Source organism: Oncorhynchus gorbuscha, linkage group LG03 (genome assembly GCF_021184085.1).
Source record: "Oncorhynchus gorbuscha isolate QuinsamMale2020 ecotype Even-year linkage group LG03, OgorEven_v1.0, whole genome shotgun sequence".
Taxonomy (NCBI): Eukaryota; Metazoa; Chordata; class Actinopteri; order Salmoniformes; family Salmonidae; genus Oncorhynchus; species Oncorhynchus gorbuscha.
This window is the reverse complement of record NC_060175.1, coordinates 17,090,995-17,111,296: the sequence shown is the minus strand read 5'-3', so window position 1 is coordinate 17,111,296 and position 20,302 is coordinate 17,090,995. Positions and strand designations below refer to the sequence as shown.

At 34.5% G+C, this 20,302-nt stretch overlaps 1 protein-coding gene across 3 annotated transcripts in view; it reads right to left on the bottom strand.

Annotated features, from left to right (window-relative positions):
• The window catches only part of LOC124026877 (copine-9-like), a 224,297-nt gene that overhangs the window by 18,087 nt on the left and 185,908 nt on the right, over positions 1 to 20,302 (bottom strand). The window lies entirely within an intron of this gene.

Below are 20,302 nucleotides of genomic sequence, written 5' to 3'. Positions count from 1 at the left end.
GACAAGGTGAATTTTATCAATATATTTGCCTGTATTTACCCCCTAAAATGAAATGCTAATTAGCTGCTAATGTGGCTATCATAAAGAACTACAAATGCCCTGATGATCTGGATGAGATAAGAAGGTAAGAATCACCGGATTAACTAATGTTAGCTTAATGTAGTAATGAATAAATTGGCTACAATTCATTACATTTACAATTGTGTTAACTGTCTTGTGCAAGTTTAAAATTGACACCATACCTGTTAGCAAAGGTGTCAGCTAGAAATTAGTTTGCAGGGATTTGTAGTTTTGCATATCAACTTTGATAGTAGGTAGCATTTTTTAGGAGTAAATAGAGACGAATATATAGACAAAAGTCGCCTTGTCCCGGCCTCCCAAGTGGGCGCAGCTCCCAAGGCACTGCATCACAGTGTTGCAGTGTCACTACAACCTCTTGGCTCATCTCGCTCTAGCGACTCCTTGTGGTGGGCCGGGCGCCTGCTAGCTGAATGCGGCCATCAGTTAAACAGTGTTTCTGAATGGTGCGGCTGGCTTCCGGGTTAAGTGAGCGGGTGTTAACTGCGGTTTGACGGGTTATGTTCTGGAGGACCCATGACTCAACATTCGCCTCTACCGAGCACGTTGGTGAGTTGCAGCGATGAGACAAGATAATAATCACGAAATTGGGGAGAAAAAGGGGTAAAAATTACTAAAAATAAATAAATAATAAGGCACCTTGTCCGAGAGAGTTGCATGGTTATAAAAACCTCACTGAATTGGCCTTACAAAACACAGCCTTTCATTTCAAGTTTTTCTAAAATCCCCTATGGAAAATAATTGATAGAAAAACATTAACCATTACCTTGTTTGATCGCTAGATGTTATGGCTATTATTATACCTCCACCATGGAGCTCTATGAGTGGGAGAATGGTGCTGAAGCGCAAAATCAGCGGGTGCATGATCACAAGCCTACCGTAGTATTTACAAGTCTGATCTGTGATGGATTTGTTATTATGTTTATACTGGTCACAATAAACAGTGTGGTTGTCTTTTCAACAATTGATTAAGCAAAAGCTTTGTGCATTAAGGAAACAGACGAGTGGCTCAAATAGAAGGCTGTCTCTAATAAGCACTGGTTATGTTCAGTGTGAATGAAGCAAATAAAGTCTCGGGATATTAATTGATGTTTTACAGTTGAAGTGTTGCATTGTCCAGACCGTTGTTATAGAAGTGTTGCATTGTCCAGACTGTTGTTATAGAAGTGTTGCGTTGTCCAGACTGTTGTTATAAAAGTGTTGCATTGTCCAGACTGTTGTTATAGAAGTGTTGCATTGTCCAGACTGTTGTTATAGAAGTGTTGCATTGTCCAGACTGTTGTTATAGAAGTGTTGCATTGTCCAGACTGTTATTATAGAAGTGTTGCATTGTCCAGACTGTTGTTATAGAAGTGTTGTGTTGTCCAGACTGTTGTTATAGAAGTGTTGCATTGTCCAGACTGTTGTTATAGAAGTGTTGCATTGTCCAGACTGTTGTTATAGAAGTGTTGTGTTGTCCAGACTGTTGTTATAGAAGTGTTGCATTGTCCAGACTGTTGTTATAGAAGTGTTGCATTGTCCAGACTGTTGTTATAGAAGTGTTGCATTGTCCAGACTGTTGTTATAGAAGTGTTGTGTTGTCCAGACTGTTGTTATAGAAGTGTTGTGTTGTCCAGACTGTTGTTATAGAAGTGTTGTGTTGTCCAGACTGTTGTTATAGAAGTGTTGCGTTGTCCAGACTGTTGTTATAGAAGTGTTGCATTGTCCAGACTGTTGTTATAGAAGTGTTGCATTGTCCAGACATTGTTATAGAAGTGTTGCATTGTCCAGACTGTTGTTATAGAAGTGTTGTGTTGTCCAGACTGTTGTTATAGAAGCGTTGCGTTGTCCAGACATTGTTATAGAAGGGTTGCATTGTCCAGACTGTTGTTATAGAAGCGTTGCGTTGTCCAGACTGTTGTTATAGAAGTGTTGCGTTGTCCAGACTGTTGTTATAGAAGAGTTGTGTTGTCCAGACTGTTGTTATAGAAGCGTTGCGTTGTCCAGACTGTTGTTATAGAAGTGTTGCGTTGTCCAGACTGTTGTTATAGAAGTGTTGCATTGTCCAGACTGTTGTTATAGAAGCGTTGCGTTGTCCAGACTGTTGTTATAGAAGCGTTGCAATGTCCAGACTGTTGTTATAGAAGTGTTGCGTTGTCCAGACTGTTGTTATGGAAGTGTTGCGTTGTCCAGACTGTTGTTATAAAGTGTTGCATTGTCCAGACTGTTGTTATAGAAGAGTTGCGTTGTCCAGACTGTTCACATAAACATGTCAGTTTTTTTGAGTGTTTTTGTGTAGGTGTTTGTCAGACAGGTAAGTAATGGTAAGAGTCAGTGGGGCGGACAAAGACCCACTGGCTGCCTGTCTGATTGGACGAAGACCCCCTGGCTCACTGTCTGATTGGCTCACTCTCACCATCTGGCCGGAGGGGCATAGGAAAAGAGTGCAGAGTAAATGGAGTTGAATACTATCACATCCTCTCTACCTCTTTGTGTCTACTTCTCTCACACTAATGTGTGAAAATCTCTCTCCCTCTCCAGTAACCAGTGGATAGGAGAGGTGGGTGGTGTTGGAGAACCAAAATAATTCCCTGCAGTGCTTGTTTTCAACTTCACTTGAGGTGGAATGTGGTAGTAATCACTATAGTCTCTGCTGCTGTGCTGGAATGTGGTAAGATTACTATAATGTGGTAGTGATTACTATAATGTGATAGTGATAACTATAAGGTGGTAGTTATTACTAAATGTGGCAGTTATTACTATACTGTGGTAGTTATTACTATAATGTGGTAGTTATTACTATAATGTGGTAGTTATTACTATAATGTGGTAGTTATTACTATAATGTGGTAGTTATTACTATAGTGTGGTAGTTATTACTATAGTGTGGTAGTTAATACTATAATGTGGTAGTTATTACTATACTGTGGTAGTTATTACTATACTGTGGTAGTTATTACTATACTGTGGTAGTTATTACTATACTGTGGTAGTTATTACTATAGTGTGGTAGTTATTACTATAATGTGGTAGTTATTACTATAATGTGGTAGTTATTACTATAATGTGGTAGTTTATAGTATAAGGTGGTAGTTATTACTAACCAGTGGTAGTTATTACTATAGTGTGGTAGTTATTACTAATCTGTGGTAGTTATTACTAATCTGTGGCAGTTATTACTAATCTGTGGCAGTTATTACTAATCTGTGGTAGTTATTACTATAGTGTGGTAGTTATTACTAATCTGTGGTAGTTACTACTAATCTGTGGTAGTTACTACTAATCTGTGGTAGTTATTACTATAGTGTGGTAGTTATTGCTATAGTGTGGTAGTTATTACTATAGTGTGGTAGTTATTACTATAATGTGGTAGTTATTACTATAATGTGGTAGTTATTACTATAATGTGGTAGTTATTACTAATTTGCGGTAGTTATTGCTATATTGTGGTAGTTATTACTATAATGTGGTAGTTATTGCTGTTATGTGTTAGTTATTACTATGTGGTAGTTATTACTATAATGTGGTAGTTATTACTATAGTGTGGTAGTTATTACTATAGTGTGGTAGTTAATACTATAATGTGGTATTTATTGCTGTTATGTGGTAGTTATTACTATACTGTGGTAGTTATTACTATACTGTGGTAGTTATTACTATACTGTGGTAGTTCTTACTAATATGTGGTAGTTATTAATAATCTGTGCAGTTATTTCTAATATGTGGTAGTTATTACTATACTGTGGTAGTTATTACTATACTGTAGTAGTTATTACTATAGTGTGGTAGTTATTACTATAGTGTGGTAGTTGTTACTATAGTGTGGTAGTTATTACTATAATGTGGTAGTTATTAATAATCTGTGGTAGTTATTACTAATCTGTGGTAGTTATTACTATAGTGTGGTAGTTATTACTATAGTGTGGTAGTTATTACTATAGTGTGGTAGTTATTACTAATCTGTGGTAGTTATTACTAATCTGCGGCAGTTATTACTAATCTGTGGAGTTATTACTATAGTGTGGTAGTTATTACTATAGTGTGGTAGTTATTACTATAATGTGGTAGTTATTAATAATCTGTGGTAGTTATTACTATACTGTAGTAGTTATTACTATAGTGTGGTAGTTATTACTAAGTGTGGTACTTATTACTATAATGTGGTAGTTATTAATAATCTGTGGTAGTTATTACTAATCTGTGGTAGTTATTACTATAGTGTGGTAGTTATTACTATAGTGTGGTAGTTATTACTATAGTGTGGTAGTTATTACTATAGTGTGGTAGTTATTACTATAGTGTGGTAGTTATTACTAATCTGTGGTAGTTATTACTAATCTTCGGCAGTTATTACTATAGTGTGGTAGTTATTACTATAGTGTGGTAGTTATTACTATAATGTGGTATTTATTGCTGTTATGTGTTAGTTATTACTATGTGGTAGTTATTACTATAATGTGCTAGTTATTACTATAGTGTGGTAGTTATTACTATAGTGTGGTAGTTATTACTATAGTGTGATAGTTTTTACTATAATGTGGTATTTATTGCTGTTATGTGTTAGTTATTACTATGTGGTAGTTATTACTATAATGTGCTAGTTATTACTATAGTGTGGTAGTTATTACTATAGTGTCAGTTATTACTATAGTGTGGCAGTTAATACTATAATGAGGTATTTATTGCTGTTATGTGGTAGTTATTACCAACCAGTGGTAGTTATTACTATAGTGTGGTAGTTATTGCTATAGTGTGGTAGTTATTACTATAATGTGCTAGTTATTGCTATAGTGTGGTAGTTATTGCTATAGTGTGGTAGTTATTACTATAATGTGCTAGTTATTACTATAGTGTGGTAGTTATTACTATAGTGTGGTAGTTATTACTATAATGTGGTATTTATTGCTGTTATGTTTAGTTATTACTATGTTGTAGTTATTACTATAATGTTAGTTATTACTATAGTGTGGTAGTTATTACTATAGTGTTAGTTATTACTAAGTGTTGTTATTATTATAGTGTTAGTTAATACTATAATGAGGTATTTATTGCTGTTATGTGGTAGTTATTACCAGCCTGTGATAGTTATTACTATAGTGTGCTAGTTATTACTAATCTGTTAGTTATTACTAATCTGTGACAGTATTACTATAGTGTGGTAGTTATTACTAATCTGTTAGTTACTATTAATCTGTGGTAGTTATTACTATAGTGTGGTATTTATTACTATAGTGTGGTAGTTGTTACTATAGTGTGGTAGTTATTACTAATCTGTGGCAGTTATTACTATACTGTGGTAGTTATTACTATAGTGTTGTAGTTATTACTAATCTGTGGTAGTTATTACTAATCTGTGGCAGTTATTACTATAGTGTGGTAGATATTACTAATCTGTTAGTTACTATTAATCTGTGGTAGTTATTACTAATCTGTGGTAGATATTACTATAGTGTGGTAGTTATTACTAATCTGTGGCAGTTATTACTATACTGTGGTATTTATTACTAATCTGTGGTAGTTATTACTATAGTGTGGTAGTTATTACTATAGTGTGGTAGTTTATAGTATAAGGTGGTAGTTATTACTAACCAGTGGTAGTTATTACTATAGTGTGGTAGTTATTACTAATCTGTGGCAGTTATTACTAATCTGTGGCAGTTATTACTAATCTGTGGTAGTTATTACTATAGTGTGTTTATTACTATAGTGTGGTAGTTATTACTAATCTGTGGTAGTTACTACTAATCTGTGGTAGTTATTATTATAGTGTGGTAGTTATTACTATAGTGTGGTAGTTATTACTAACCAGTGGTAGTTATTACTATAGTGTGGTAGTTATTGCTATAGTGTGGTAGTTATTACTATAGTGTGGTAGTTATTACTATAATGTGGTAGTTATTACTATGATGTGGTAGTTATTACTATAATGTGGCAGTATTACTATAGTGTGGTAGTTATTACTAATCTGTGGTAGTTACTATTAATCTGTGGTAGTTATTACTATAGTGTGGTATTTATTACTATAGTGTGGTAGTTATTACTATAGTGTTGTTATTACTAATCTGTGGCAGTTATTACTATACTGTGGTAGTTATTATTATAGTGTGGTAGTTATTACTAATCTGTGGTAGTTATTACTAATCTGTGGCAGTTATTACTATAGTGTGGTAGATATTACTAATCTGTGGTAGTTACTATTAATCTGTGGTAGTTATTACTAATCTGTGGTAGTTATTACTATAGTGTGGTAGTTATTACTATAGTGTGGTAGTTATTACTAATCTGTGGCAGTTATTACTATACTGTGGTATTTATTACTAATCTGTGGTAGTTATTACTATAGTGTGGTAGTTATTACTATAGTGTGGTAGTTTATAGTATAAGGTGGTAGTTAATTACTAACCAGTGGTAGTTATTACTATAGTGTGGTAGTTATTACTAATCTGTGGCAGTTATTACTAATCTGTGGCAGTTATTACTAATCTGTGGTAGATATTACTATAGTGTGGTAGTTATTACTAATCTGTGGTAGTTACTATTAATCTGTGGTAGTTATTACTAATCTGTGGTAGTTATTACTATAGTGTGGTAGTTATTACTATAGTGTGGTAGTTATTACTAACCAGTGGTAGTTATTACTATAGTGTGGTAGTTATTGCTATAGTGTGGTAGTTATTACTATAGTGTGGTAGTTATTACTATAGTGTGGTAGTTATTACTATAATGTGGTAGTTATTACTATAATGTGGTAGTTATTACTATAATGTGGTAGTTATTACTATAATGTGGTAGTTATTACTAATTTGCGGTAGTTATTGCTATATTGTGGTAGTTATTACTATAATGTGGTAGTTATTGCTGTTATGTGTTAGTTATTACTATGTGGTAGTTATTACTATAATGTGGTAGTTATTACTATAGTGGGGTAGTTATTACTATAGTGTGGTAGTTATTGCTGTTATGTGTTAGTTATTACTATGTGGTAGTTATTACTATAATGTGGTATTTATTGCTGTTATGTGGTAGTTAATACTATACTGTGGTAGTTATTACTATACTGTGGTAGTTCTTACTATATGTGGTAGTTATTACTATACTGTGGTAGTTCTTACTGCTGCGGTAGTTATTGCTATATTGTGGTAGTTATTACTATAATGTGGTAGTTATTGCTGTTATGTGTTAGTTATTACTATGTGGTAGTTATTACTATAATGTGGTATTTATTGCTGTTATGTGGTAGTTATTACTATACTGTGGTAGTTATTACTATACTGTGGTAGTTCTTACTAATATGTGGTAGTTATTAATAATCTGTGGTAGTTATTACTAATATGTGGTAGTTATTACTATACTGTGGTAGTTATTACTAATCTGTGGCAGTTATTACTAATCTGTGGCAGTTATTACTAATCGGTGGTAGTTATTACTATAGTGTGGTAGTTATTACTAATCTGTGGTAGTTACTATTAATCTGTGGTAGTTATTACTAATCTGTGGTAGTTATTACTATAGTGTGGTAGTTATTACTATAGTGTGGTAGTTATTACTAACCAGTGGTAGTTATTACTATAGTGTGGTAGTTATTGCTATAGTGTGGTAGTTATTACTATAGTGTGGTAGTTATTACTATAATGTGGTAGTTATTACTATAATGTGGTAGTTATTACTATAATGTGGTAGTTATTACTATAATGTGGTAGTTATTACTAATTTGCGTTTATTGCTATATTGTGGTAGTTATTACTATAATGTGGTAGTTATTGCTGTTATGTGTTAGTTATTACTATGTGGTAGTTATTACTATAATGTGGTAGTTATTACTATAATGTGGTAGTTATTACTATAGTGTGGTAGTTATTACTATAGTGTGGTAGTTATTGCTGTTATGTGTTAGTTATTACTATGTGGTAGTTATTACTATAATGTGGTATTTATTGCTGTTATGTGGTAGTTATTACTATACTGTGGTAGTTATTACTATACTGTGGTAGTTATTACTATACTGTGGTAGTTCTTACTAATATGTGGTAGTTATTAATAATCTGTGGTAGTTATTACTAATATGTGGTAGTTATTACTATACTGTGGTAGTTATTACTAATCTGTGGTAGTTATTACCATAGTGTGGTAGTTATTACTATAGTGTGGTAGTTATTACTATAATGTGGTAGTTATTACTATAATGTGGTATTTATTGCTGTTATGTGTTAGTTATTACTATGTGGTAGTTATTACTATAATGTGGTAGTTATTACTATAGTGTGGTAGTTATTACTATAGTGTGGTAGTTATTACTATAGTGTGGTAGTTATTACTATAATGTGTGCTGTTAGTGTTAGTTATTACTATGTGGTAGTTATTACTATAATGTGCTAGTTATTACTATAGTGTGGTAGTTATTACTATAGTGTGGTAGTTATTACTATAGTGTGGTAGTTATTACTATATTGTGGTAGTTAATACTATAATGAGGTATTTATTGCTGTTATGTGGTAGTTATTACCAACCAGTGGTAGCTATTACCAGCCTGTGATAGTTATTACTATAGTGTGCTAGTTATTACTAATCTGTGGTAGTTATTACTAATCTGTGGTATTACTATAGTGTATTATTACTAATCTGTGGTAGTTATTACTAATCTGTGGTAGTTATTACTATAGTGTGGTATTTATTACTATATCTGTGGTAGTTATTACTATAGTGTGGTAGTTATTACTAATCTGTGGTAGTTATTACTATAATGTGGTAGTTATTACTATAGTGTGGTAGTTATTACTAATATGTGGTAGTTATTACTAATCTGTGGCAGTTATTACTATAGTGTGGTAGATATTACTAATCTGTGGTAGGTACTATTAATCTGTGGTAGTTATTACTAATCTGTGGTAGTTATTACTATAGAGTGGTAGTTATTACTATAGTGTGGTAGATATTACTAATCTGTGGCAGTTATTACTATACTGTGGTATTTATTACTATAGTGTGGTAGTTATTACTAATCTGTGGCAGTTATTACTATAGTGTGGTAGTTATTACTATAATGTGGTAGTTATTACTATAATGTGGTAGTTATTACTATAATGTGGTAGTTATTACTATAATGTGGTAGTTTATAGTATAAGGTGGTAGTTATTACTAAATACTAGTGTGGTAGTTATACTATATTTATTGCTGTTATGTAGTTATTACTAATAATGGTAGTTATTACTAATCTGTGGTAGTTATTACTAACCAGTGGTAGTTATTGCTATAATGTGGTAGTTATTACTAACCAGTGGTAGTTATTACTAATCTGTGGTAGTTATTAATATAGTGTGGTAGTTATTACTATAATGTGGTAGTTATTACTATAATGTGGTAGTTATTACTATAATGTGGTAGTTATTACTATAATGTGGTAGTTCTTACTAATTTGCGGTAGTTATTACTATAGTGTGGTAGTTATTACTATAATGTGGTAGTTATTACTATAATGTGGTAGTTATTACTATAATGTGGTAGTTCTTACTAATTTGTGGTAGTTATTACTATAATGTGGTAGTTCTTACTATAATGTTAGTTCTTACTAATTTGTGGTAGTTATTACTATAATGTGGTAGTTATTACTATAATGTGGTAGTTATTTTGCGGTAGTTATTACTATAGTGTGGTAGTTATTACTATAATGTGGTAGTTATTACTATAATGTGGTAGTTATTACTATAATGTGGTAGTTATTACTAATAGTAGTTCTTACTAATTTGCGGTAGATATTACTATAATGTGGTAGTTATTACTAATTTGTGGTAGTTATTACTATAATGTGGTAGTTATTACTATAATGTGGTAGTTCTTACTAATTGTGCGGTAGTTATTACTATAATGTGGTAGTTATTACTATAATGTGGTAGTTCTTACTAATTTGTGGTAGTTATTACTATAATGTGGTAGTTATTACTATAATGTGGTAGTTCTTACTAATTTGTAGTTATTACTATAGTGTGGTAGTTATTACTATAATGTGGTAGTTATTACTATAATGTGGTAGTTATTACTATAATGTGGTAGTTCTTATTAGTTCTTATAATTGTGGTAGTTATTACTATAATGTGGTAGTTATTACTAATTTGTGGTAGTTATTACTATAATGTGGTAGTTATTACTATAATGTGGTAGTTATTACTATAATGTGGTAGTTATTACTAATGTGGTAGTTATTACTATAATGTGGTAGTTCTTACTAATTTGTGGTAGTTATTACTATAGTGTGGTAGTTATTACTATATTGTGGTATTTATTGCTGTTATGTGTTAGTTATTACTATGTGGTAGTTATTACTATAGTTTGGTAGTTATTACTATAGTTTGGTAGTTATTACTATAGTGTGGTAGTTATTACTATACTGTGGTAGTTATTACTATACTGTGGTAGTTATTACTATACTGTGGTAGTTATTACTATAATGTGGTAGTTATTACTATAATGTGGTAGTTATTACTAATGTGGTAGTTATTACTATAATGTGGTAGTTATTACTAATTTGTGGTAGTTATTACTAATTTGTGGTAGTTCTTACTAATTTGTGGTAGATATTACTATAATGTGGTAGTTATTACTAATTTGTGGTAGTTATTACTATAATGTGGTAGTTATTACTATAATGTGGTAGTTCGTATAATTTGCGGTAGTTATTACTATAATGTGGTAGTTCGTACTAATTTGTAGTTATTACTATAATGTGGTAGTTATTACTATAATGTGGTAGTTATTACTATAATGTGGTAGTTCTTACTAATTTGCTATTATTACTATAGTGTGGTAGTTATTACTATAATGTGGTAGTTATTACTATAATGTGGTAGTTATTACTATAATGTGGTAGTTCTTACTAATTTGCGGTAGTTCTTACTAATTTGGTAGTTATTACTATAATGTGGTAGTTATTACTAATTTGTGGTAGTTATTACTATAATGTGGTAGTTATTACTATAATGTGGTAGTTATTACTATAATGTGGTAGTTATTACTATAATGTGGTAGTTATTACTATAATGTGGTAGTTCTTACTAATTTGCGGTAGTTATTACTATAGTGTGGTAGTTATTACTATATTGTGGTATTTATTGCTGTTATGTGTTAGTTATTACTATGTGGTAGTTATTACTATAGTTTGGTAGTTATTACTATAGTTTGGTAGTTATTACTATAGTGTGGTAGTTATTACTATACTGTGGTAGTTATTACTATACTGTGGTAGTTATTACTATACTGTGGTAGTTATTACTAATCTGTGGTAGTTATTAGTAATCTGTGGTAGTTATTACTATAGTGTGGTAGTTATTACTATAGTGTGGTAGTTATTACTATAGTGTGGTAGTTATTACTATAGTGTGGTAGTTATTACTATAGTGTGGTAGTTATTACTATAATGTGGTATTTATTGTTTATGTGGTAGTTATTACTATGTGGTAGTTATTACTATAATGTTTATTACTATAGTTTGGTAGTTATTACTATAGTTTGGTAGTTATTACTATACTGTGGTAGTTATTACTATACTGTGGTAGTTATTACTATACTGTGGTAGTTATTACTATACTGTGGTAGTTATTACTAATCTGTGGTAGTTATTACTATAGTGTGGTAGTTATTACTATAATGTGGTAGTTATTACTATAATGTGGTAGTTATTACTATAATGTGGTAGTTATTACTAATTTGCTAGTTCTTACTAATTTGGGTAGTTATTATTACTATAATGTGGTAGTTCTTACTAATTTGTGGTAGTTATTACTATAATGTGGTAGTTATTACTATAATGTGGTAGTTCTTACTAATTTGCGGTAGTTATTACTATAGTGTGGTAGTTATTCCTATAATGTGGTAGTTATTACTATAATGTGGTAGTTATTACTATAATGTGGTAGTTCTTACTAATTTGCGGTAGTTATTACTATAATGTGGTAGTTATTACTATAATGTGGTAGTTCTTACTAATTTGTGGTAGTTATTACTATAATGTGGTAGTTATTACTATAATGTGGTAGTTCTTACTAATTTGCGGTTTATTACTATAGTGTGGTAGTTATTACTATAATGTGGTAGTTATTACTATAATGTGGTAGTTATTACTATAATGTGGTAGTTATTACTATAATGTGGTAGTTCTTACTAATTTGCCTATAATGTGGTAGTTATTACTATAATGTGGTAGTTATTACTAATTTGTGGTAGTTATTACTATAATGTGGTAGTTATTACTATAATGTGGTAGTTATTACTATTAGTTCTATAATTTGGTAGTTATTACTATAGTGTGGTAGTTATTACTATAATGTGGTATTTATTGCTGTTATGTGTTAGTTATTACTATGTGGTAGTTATTACTATAGTTTGGTAGTTATTACTATAGTTTGGTAGTTATTACTATAGTGTGGTAGTTATTACTATACTGTGGTAGTTATTACTATACTGTGGTAGTTATTACTATACTGTGGTAGTTATTACTAATCTGTGGTAGTTATTACTATAGTGTGGTAGTTATTAGTAATCTGTGGTAGTTATTACTATAGTGTGGTAGTTATTACTATAGTGTGGTAGTTATTACTATAATGTGGTAGTTATTAGTAATCTGTGGTAGTTATTACTATAGTGTGGTAGTTATTAGTAATCTGTGGTAGTTATTACTATAGTGTGGTAGTTATTACTATAGTGTGGTAGTTATTACTATAATGTGGTATTTATTGCTGTTATGTGTTAGTTATTACAGGGTTCAATTCTTGGTAGTTATTACTCAATGAGGTCGCTCTTGCTGCTGGTGAGTCCCTGATCCACCTACGCAGACGACACCATTCTGTATACTTCCGGCCCTTCTTTGGACACTGTGTTAACAACCCTCCAGGCAAGCTTCAATGCCATACAACTCTCCTTCCGTGGCCTAGTTAAATACAAGTAAAACTAAATCCATGGTAGTTATTGCACCTACCCGCCTAACATCACTACTCTGGTCTGACTTAGAATTACAACTATAGTTAGGTGTCTGGTTAGTTAAACTTAGACCCATATAAACATCTCCAATCCAAAGTTAAATCTAGAATTGGCTATTTCGCAACAAAGCATCCTTCACTCATGCTTATTGCAAAACTGACCATCCTACCAATCCTCGACTTTGGCGATGTCATTTACAAAATAGCCTCCGATACCCTACTCAACAAATTGGATGCAGTCTATCACAGTGCAATCCGTTTTGTCAGTTATTACCATTGCTACGCTCTCGTTGGCTGGCCCTCGCTAGTTATTACTGGCTCCATGTCATCTACAAGATCCTGCTAGGTAAAGTCCCCCTTATCTCAGCTCGCTGGTCACCATAGCATCTCCCACCTGTAGCACACGCTCCAGCAGGTATATTACCCCCAAAACCAATTCTTTGTGCCTCTCCTTCCAGTTCTCTGCTGCCAGTGACTGGAACCAACTGCAAAAATCTCTGAAACTGGAAACACTTATCTCCCTCACTAGCTTTAAGCACCAACTGTCAGAGCATTTTACAGATTACTGCACCTGTTAGCCCACCTATAATTTAGCCCAAACAACTACCTCTTTCCCAACTGTATTTAATTTATTTATTTATTTTGCTCCTTTGCACCCCATTATTTTTATGTCTACTTTGCACATTCTTCCATTGCAAAACTACCATTCCAGTGTTTTACTTGCTATATTGTATTTACTTTGCCAATGGCCTTTTTTGCCCTTACCTAGTTGTATATAGACTTGTTTATACTGTATTATTGACTTATTTTGTTTTACTATGTGTAACTCTGTGTCGTTGTATTAACTGCTTTGCTTTATCTTGGCCAATTGTAAATGAGAACTTGTTCTCAACTTGCCTACCTGGTTAAATAAAGGTGAAATAAAAAAATAAAATTAAAAAATTAAAAAAATTACTATAATGTGGTAGTTATTACTAATCTGTGGTAGTTATTACTAATCTGTGGTAGTTATTACTATAGTGTGGTAGTTATTACTATAATGTGGTAGTTATTACTATACTGTGGTAGTTATTACTATACTGTGGTAGTTATTACTAATCTGTGGTAGTTATTACTATACTGTGGTAGTTATTACTATAATGTGGTAGTTATTACTATAATGTGGTAGTTATTACTATAATGTGGTAGTTATTACTATAATGTGGTAGTTATTACTAATTTGCGGTAGTTATTACTATAATGTGGTAGTTATTACTATAGTGTGGTAGTTAATACTATAATGTGGTATTTATTACTGTTATGTGGTAGTTATTGCTGTTATGTGGTAGTTATTACTATACTGTGGTAGTTATTACTATACTGTGGTAGTTATTACTATACTGTGGTAGTTATTACGAATCTGTGGTAGTTATTACTATACTGTGGTAGTTATTACTATACTGTGGTAGTTATTACTAATCTGTGGTAGTTATTACTATACTGTGGTAGTTATTACTAATCTGTGGTAGTTATTACTATACTGTGGTAGTTATTACTAATCTGTGGTAGTTATTACTATAGTGTGGTAGTTATTACTATATTCAAATCAAATCAAATCAAATCAAATTTTATTTGTCACATACACATGGTTAGCAGATGTTAATGCGTAGTTATTCTAGTACTGCAGTGATAACCAACAAGTAATCTAACTAACAATTCCAAAACTACTGTCTTATACACAGTGTAAGTTATTACTAATATATGAATGAGTGATGGTACAGAGCAGCATACAGTAGATGGTAGTTATTACTATAGTGTGGTAGTTATTACTATACTGTAGTTATTACTATAGTGTGGTAGTTATTACTATACTGTGGTATGTGGTAGTTATTACTATATGTGGTAGTTATTACTAATCTGTGGTAGTTATTACTATAGTGTGGTAGTTATTACTGTGTGTAGTTATTACTATAATGTGGTAGTTATTACTAATCTGTGGTAGTTATTACTATAGTGTGGTAGTTATTACTATACTGTGGTAGTTATTACTATACTGTGGTAGTTATTACTATAATGTGGTAGTTATTACTATACTGGGGTAGTTAATTACTATAGTGTGGTAGTTATTACTATACTGTGGTAGTTATTACTAATCTGTGGTAGTTATTATTATAGTATCTGGTGCTATGCTGGGTTATAGGAGCTGAAGGAGCCTCGGAGTGGATTGATTCACCCCCACATCTCACATATTGACAAATCCACATGACTGGATGGCCTCAGCTTTACCGACCACCTTCCTCCTCATCATCACCATCTCTGTCCCACAAGCACCCACAGTTGCACGAGCCGACTGTCTCAGAGACGGAACAAGGGAAGAGAAGGAGGAGAGGAGGATGACGAAGCATAACAAATGGAATGGAGGGAAAATCTGAGAAAGATTGAGAGAGAGAAAGGGAGGTGGAGAGGAGGGTGAGAGAACGAGTGGGAAAGGAGAAGATGAGAGCTAAAGGTAAAACAGGAGAGATAATAGCAGACAATAGAAAAAGGTATGAAGAGAAAGAAAGAGAGAAAGTAAACATTTGCAAGAAAAAGGAAAGAGAGAGATGAAAAAAGATCATATTATTCCTCTCATTCTCTCGTGGTGGTGCTTATCATCAGCTGCATCATCATCATCATCATCGTCATGGTAATATAGCACCTCATTGAATGAGAACTCATTAAGTCCTTGAGGCCACAGTCGAGCCACAGCATCCCACTCTATTTAGTTATGCAACCGAGCTGCCACATTCACTGGAAAGGATATTGCCATACTTATATATCATGAGACAGCTAAAAATACAGAGAAGGTATATTTCATGAAATACATTTAAAAAAAGATTGCCTCATAAAATATTTTATTAAGTTTGGGAAAGTGTAGTCTTACGTCCTAGCTGGGAGACTACCAATAACACAAGATTGTCTATTATTCATATTTGGGGCTGTACTCATTTCTATGGAAAGTATGCCGGGACACAATATAACACCTCTGTGGACCGTCTTAGAATAAGGTAAGGAGATGGATAACATTAAAACACATTCAGACAAAAGGACATCTACTATTCCTTTCTAGTTCTACAACAACGAAACGATATAATGAATTATATTTCAATGAACTAAACGGCCCTCTCTAGTACTACAGTGTCCTATACATTCAGACAACATTTAGCAACACGACTCCTGACAAGCTGTAATGGTCCCAAGGCCCAATCCTATCCCAGCTCATTAAGAATGCATGAGCACACCGAGAGAAGGAGAGAGCAGTTAAGCTAGGCTGTCAGTCAGAGAGAGGCGAGAGGAGAGAGAGAGAGAGAGAGAGAGAGAGAGAGAGAGAGAGAGAGAGAGAGAGAGAGAGAGAGAGAGAGAGAGAGAGAGAGAGAGAGAGAGAGAGAGAGAGAGAGAGAGAGAGAGAGAGAGAGAGAGAGACAGTGAGATACAGAGAGCGCTCAGGGGAGAACTTGTCAAATTAACTCTTGGGGCCTAGGGCAACGTAAGGGTGGAGAATTGCAGGGGAGAGGAGTGTGTGTGTGGCTTTGTGTGTGTTTTGTGGGGAGAGGGTGAGGGAGTTTGTGTGTTTGCATTATGTACAGTGCTTTCGGGAAGTATTCAGACTCCTTCACTTTCTTCAAATTTTGTTATGTTACAGCCTTGTTCTAAAATTGATAAATGTTTTATTTTAAACCTTTCTAACAAGTCAGTTCATCAAATTTGTGCTCTGCTAAAGCTGCCCAGGTCAACTGTAAGTGCTGTTATTGTGAAGTGGAAACGTCTAGGAGCAACAACACAATCTCACAGAATGGCACCACCAAGTGCTGAAGCACGTAATGCGTAAATGTAATCTGTTCTCGAATTCCAAACTGCCTCTGGAAGCAATGTCAGCACAAGAACTGTTTGTCTGGAGCTTCATGGAACGGGTTTCCATGGCCGAGCAGCTGCACACGAGCCTACAATCACTGAGCAGTGCCAAGCGTTGGCTGGGATGGTGTAAAGCTCGCCGACATTGGACTCTGGAAACTTGTTTTCTTGAGGGATGAATCACGCTTCACCATCTGGCAGTCCGATGGACGAATCTGGGTTTTGCAGAATGCATAGTGCCAACTGTTAAGTTTGGTGGAGGAGGAATAATGGTCTGCGGCTGTTTTTCATGTTTCGGACCAGGCCCCTTAGTTCTTAACGCTACAGAATACAATGATATTCTAGATGGTTCTGTGCTTCTAATTTTGTGGCAACAGTTAAGGGAAGGTCCTTTCCTGTTTCAGCATGACATCCGTGCACAAAGCAAAGTCCATAGAGAAATGGTTTGTAGATATCGGTGTGGAAGAACTTGACTGCCCTGCACAGAGCCCTGACCTCAACCCCATCTAACACCTTACACCTTTGGGATGAATTGGAACACTGACTGCAAGCCAGGCCTAATCACCCATGTCAGTGTCCAACCTCACGAAGGCTCTTGGTGGCTGAATAGAAACAAGTACCCACAGAAATTTTATTTTTTACATTTTTTATTTCACCTTTATTTAACCAGGTAGGCCAGTTGAGAACAAGTTCTCATTTACAACTGCGACCTGGTCAAGATAAAGCAAAGCAATGTGACAAAAACAACACAGAGTTACAGTCAATAACACAATAGAAAAATCTGTATACAGTGTTTATGACAGTCAAATACCTCTCCCCCCTTTTTCCCTCTCTCTACCCTACTGATGTTATATTTGAAAACCTCTTGGTTAACGTAGAGATTCTGGGAACATCAGAAGGTGAGGGGAAATTAACTATATTCTGGTAATCCGACCAATTGAACATATGCAGTGGTACTTAATGAATATGATGTCAGTTCGGTTGTCATCTGAGACATTCTCATCAATGATAAGATGACATAAACTCTACAGTGTAAAGTCTACACATCAGAGGTATCGGATTCACATGGAAATGTTGTTCAATTTAAATGTTTGAATATTAAATTATTCATGATGGGATGAAATGTGATTTTAGCTTCTACAATGTGAGAATTGGGTTTTCATGAGTGAATAAGGCCCGACTCAGTGGCCCGCCCACGTGAAGAGACATAGCTTGTAAACTATATAAGCCCTTGACGAAAATGTAACCTCCTGTTCCGAGGATGTGAGGACGACGGTCCGATGTCAGAATGGTTCAGATAATAACTACAGAACAAAGCCAATATCAGTGTGAGCTTTGGTTGCGAATGGTATGAACTTTGAACTCTTATTCACTACAGAAGTGATACCTCCTAGCCGTTGAGTTAGCAACAGCAGCTGCAAACGAGGGTTAGGAAGGAACAGACAGAGTATCCCGTCTATCACACAACGATGTTACTACAACGTATCCAATTGACAAACAGAGACATTCTTCAAAGGACAAAGGACTCGGTTTGGCAACACGGCCTTCCATCTACCACCAACCTACCGAAGCGCAGCTCAGAGTAAACTTTTATTGCATTTTCCTTTTCCAAATGGGTGGTAATTTAGAATGCATGAGATACTGTATTTACGATAGCACAGCTTCTTCCTTTGTCCCTCAGTCCTCCCGCTCTTTCACTCAAACCCAGCCCTTTTCTTTTGTGTAACCAGCTGTCATATCTGTTCCGTCCACTAGGGACGTTTTCCTTTATGACGTCATTTGTAATCAAGGTATAATTCATTCTTTGTAGATGTAATTCTGTGTGATTAGTTAGGTATTTAGTAAATAAATAATTAAACCCAACTTTGTATTGCTGATTCAACTTGTTGGCCAGGGTTCGTGAAGATAACCAAGAATGTACAACTTTCAAATGAGACTGAATTAAGGTGATGATTAATATTGACTGCTATTGATGTAAAATATTAATAGGTCTTTAAGAGTTTATTCGGAAGATAACAGCTCTATAAATATTATTTTGTGGTGCCCGACTCTCTAGTTAATTACATTTACATGATTAGCTCAATCAGGTAATATTAATTACGTAGAAATTATTTTACAGAATAGCATGTCATATCACTTAATTCGGAATAGGCAAAGACACCACACTGGTGTGCAAAAGAGCAGAAAAAAAAAAAAAAATATGGGGATGAGGTAGGTAGTTGGTTGGATGGGCTATTTACGCATGGGCTGTGTACAGCTGCAGCGATCTGTAAGCTGCTCTGACAGCTGATGCTTAAAGTTAGTGAGGGAGATATAAGTCTCTAACTTCAGTGATTTTTGCAATTCGTTCTAGTCATTGGCAGCAGAGAACTGGAAGGAAAGGCGGCCAAAGCAGGTGTTGGCTTATGACCAGTGAAATATACCTGCTGGAGCGCATGCTATGGGTGGGTGCTACTATGGTGACCAGTGAGCTGAGATAAGGCGGAGCTTTACATAGCAAAGATGTATAGATCACCTGGAGCCAGTGGGTCTGGCGACGGATATGTAGTGAGGGCCAGCCGACGAGAGCATACAGGTCGAAATGGTGGGTGGTATAAGGTGATTTGGTGAGAAAACGGATGGCACTGTGATAGACTGCATCCAATTTGCTGAGTAGAGTATTGAAGAATATTTTGTAAATGACATCGCCGAAGTCAAAGATCGGTAGGATAGTCTGTTTTACGAGGGTATGTTAGGCAGCATGAGTGAATAAGGCTTTGTTGCGAAATAGGAAGCTGATTCTATATTTAACTTTGGATTAGAGATGCTTAATGTGAGTCTGGAAGGAGAGTTTACAGTTTAGCCAGACACCTAGGTATTTATAGTTGTCCACATATTCTAAGTCAGAACCATCCAGAGTAGTGATGCTAGGTGGGCGGTTGGGTGCGGGCAGCGATTAGTTGAAGAGCATGCATTTAGTTTTACTTGCATTTAAGAGCAGTTGGAGGCCTGAAGGAGTTGGCCTGAAGCGTTGAAGCTCAGTTGGAGGTTTGTTAACACAGTGTCCAAAGAAGGGCCAGATGTATACAGAATGGTGTCATCTGCGTAGAGGTGGATCACAGAATGCAAGAGCGGCATTATTGATATATACAGAGAACAGAGTCGACCCGAGAATTGAACCCTGTGGCACCCCCATAGAGACTGCCAGAGGTCCGGACAACAAGGCATCCGATTTGACACACTGAACTCTGTCTGAGAAGTAGTTAGTGAACCAGGCGAGGCAGTCATTAGAGAAACCAAGGCTGTTTAGTCTGCCGATAAGAACACGGTGATTGACAGAGTCGAAAGCTCCAACGTTCCAACATCTAGTGAAAAGCCTTCCCAGAAGAGTGGAGGTTGTTGGAGCAGCAAAGGGTGGACCAGCTCCATAT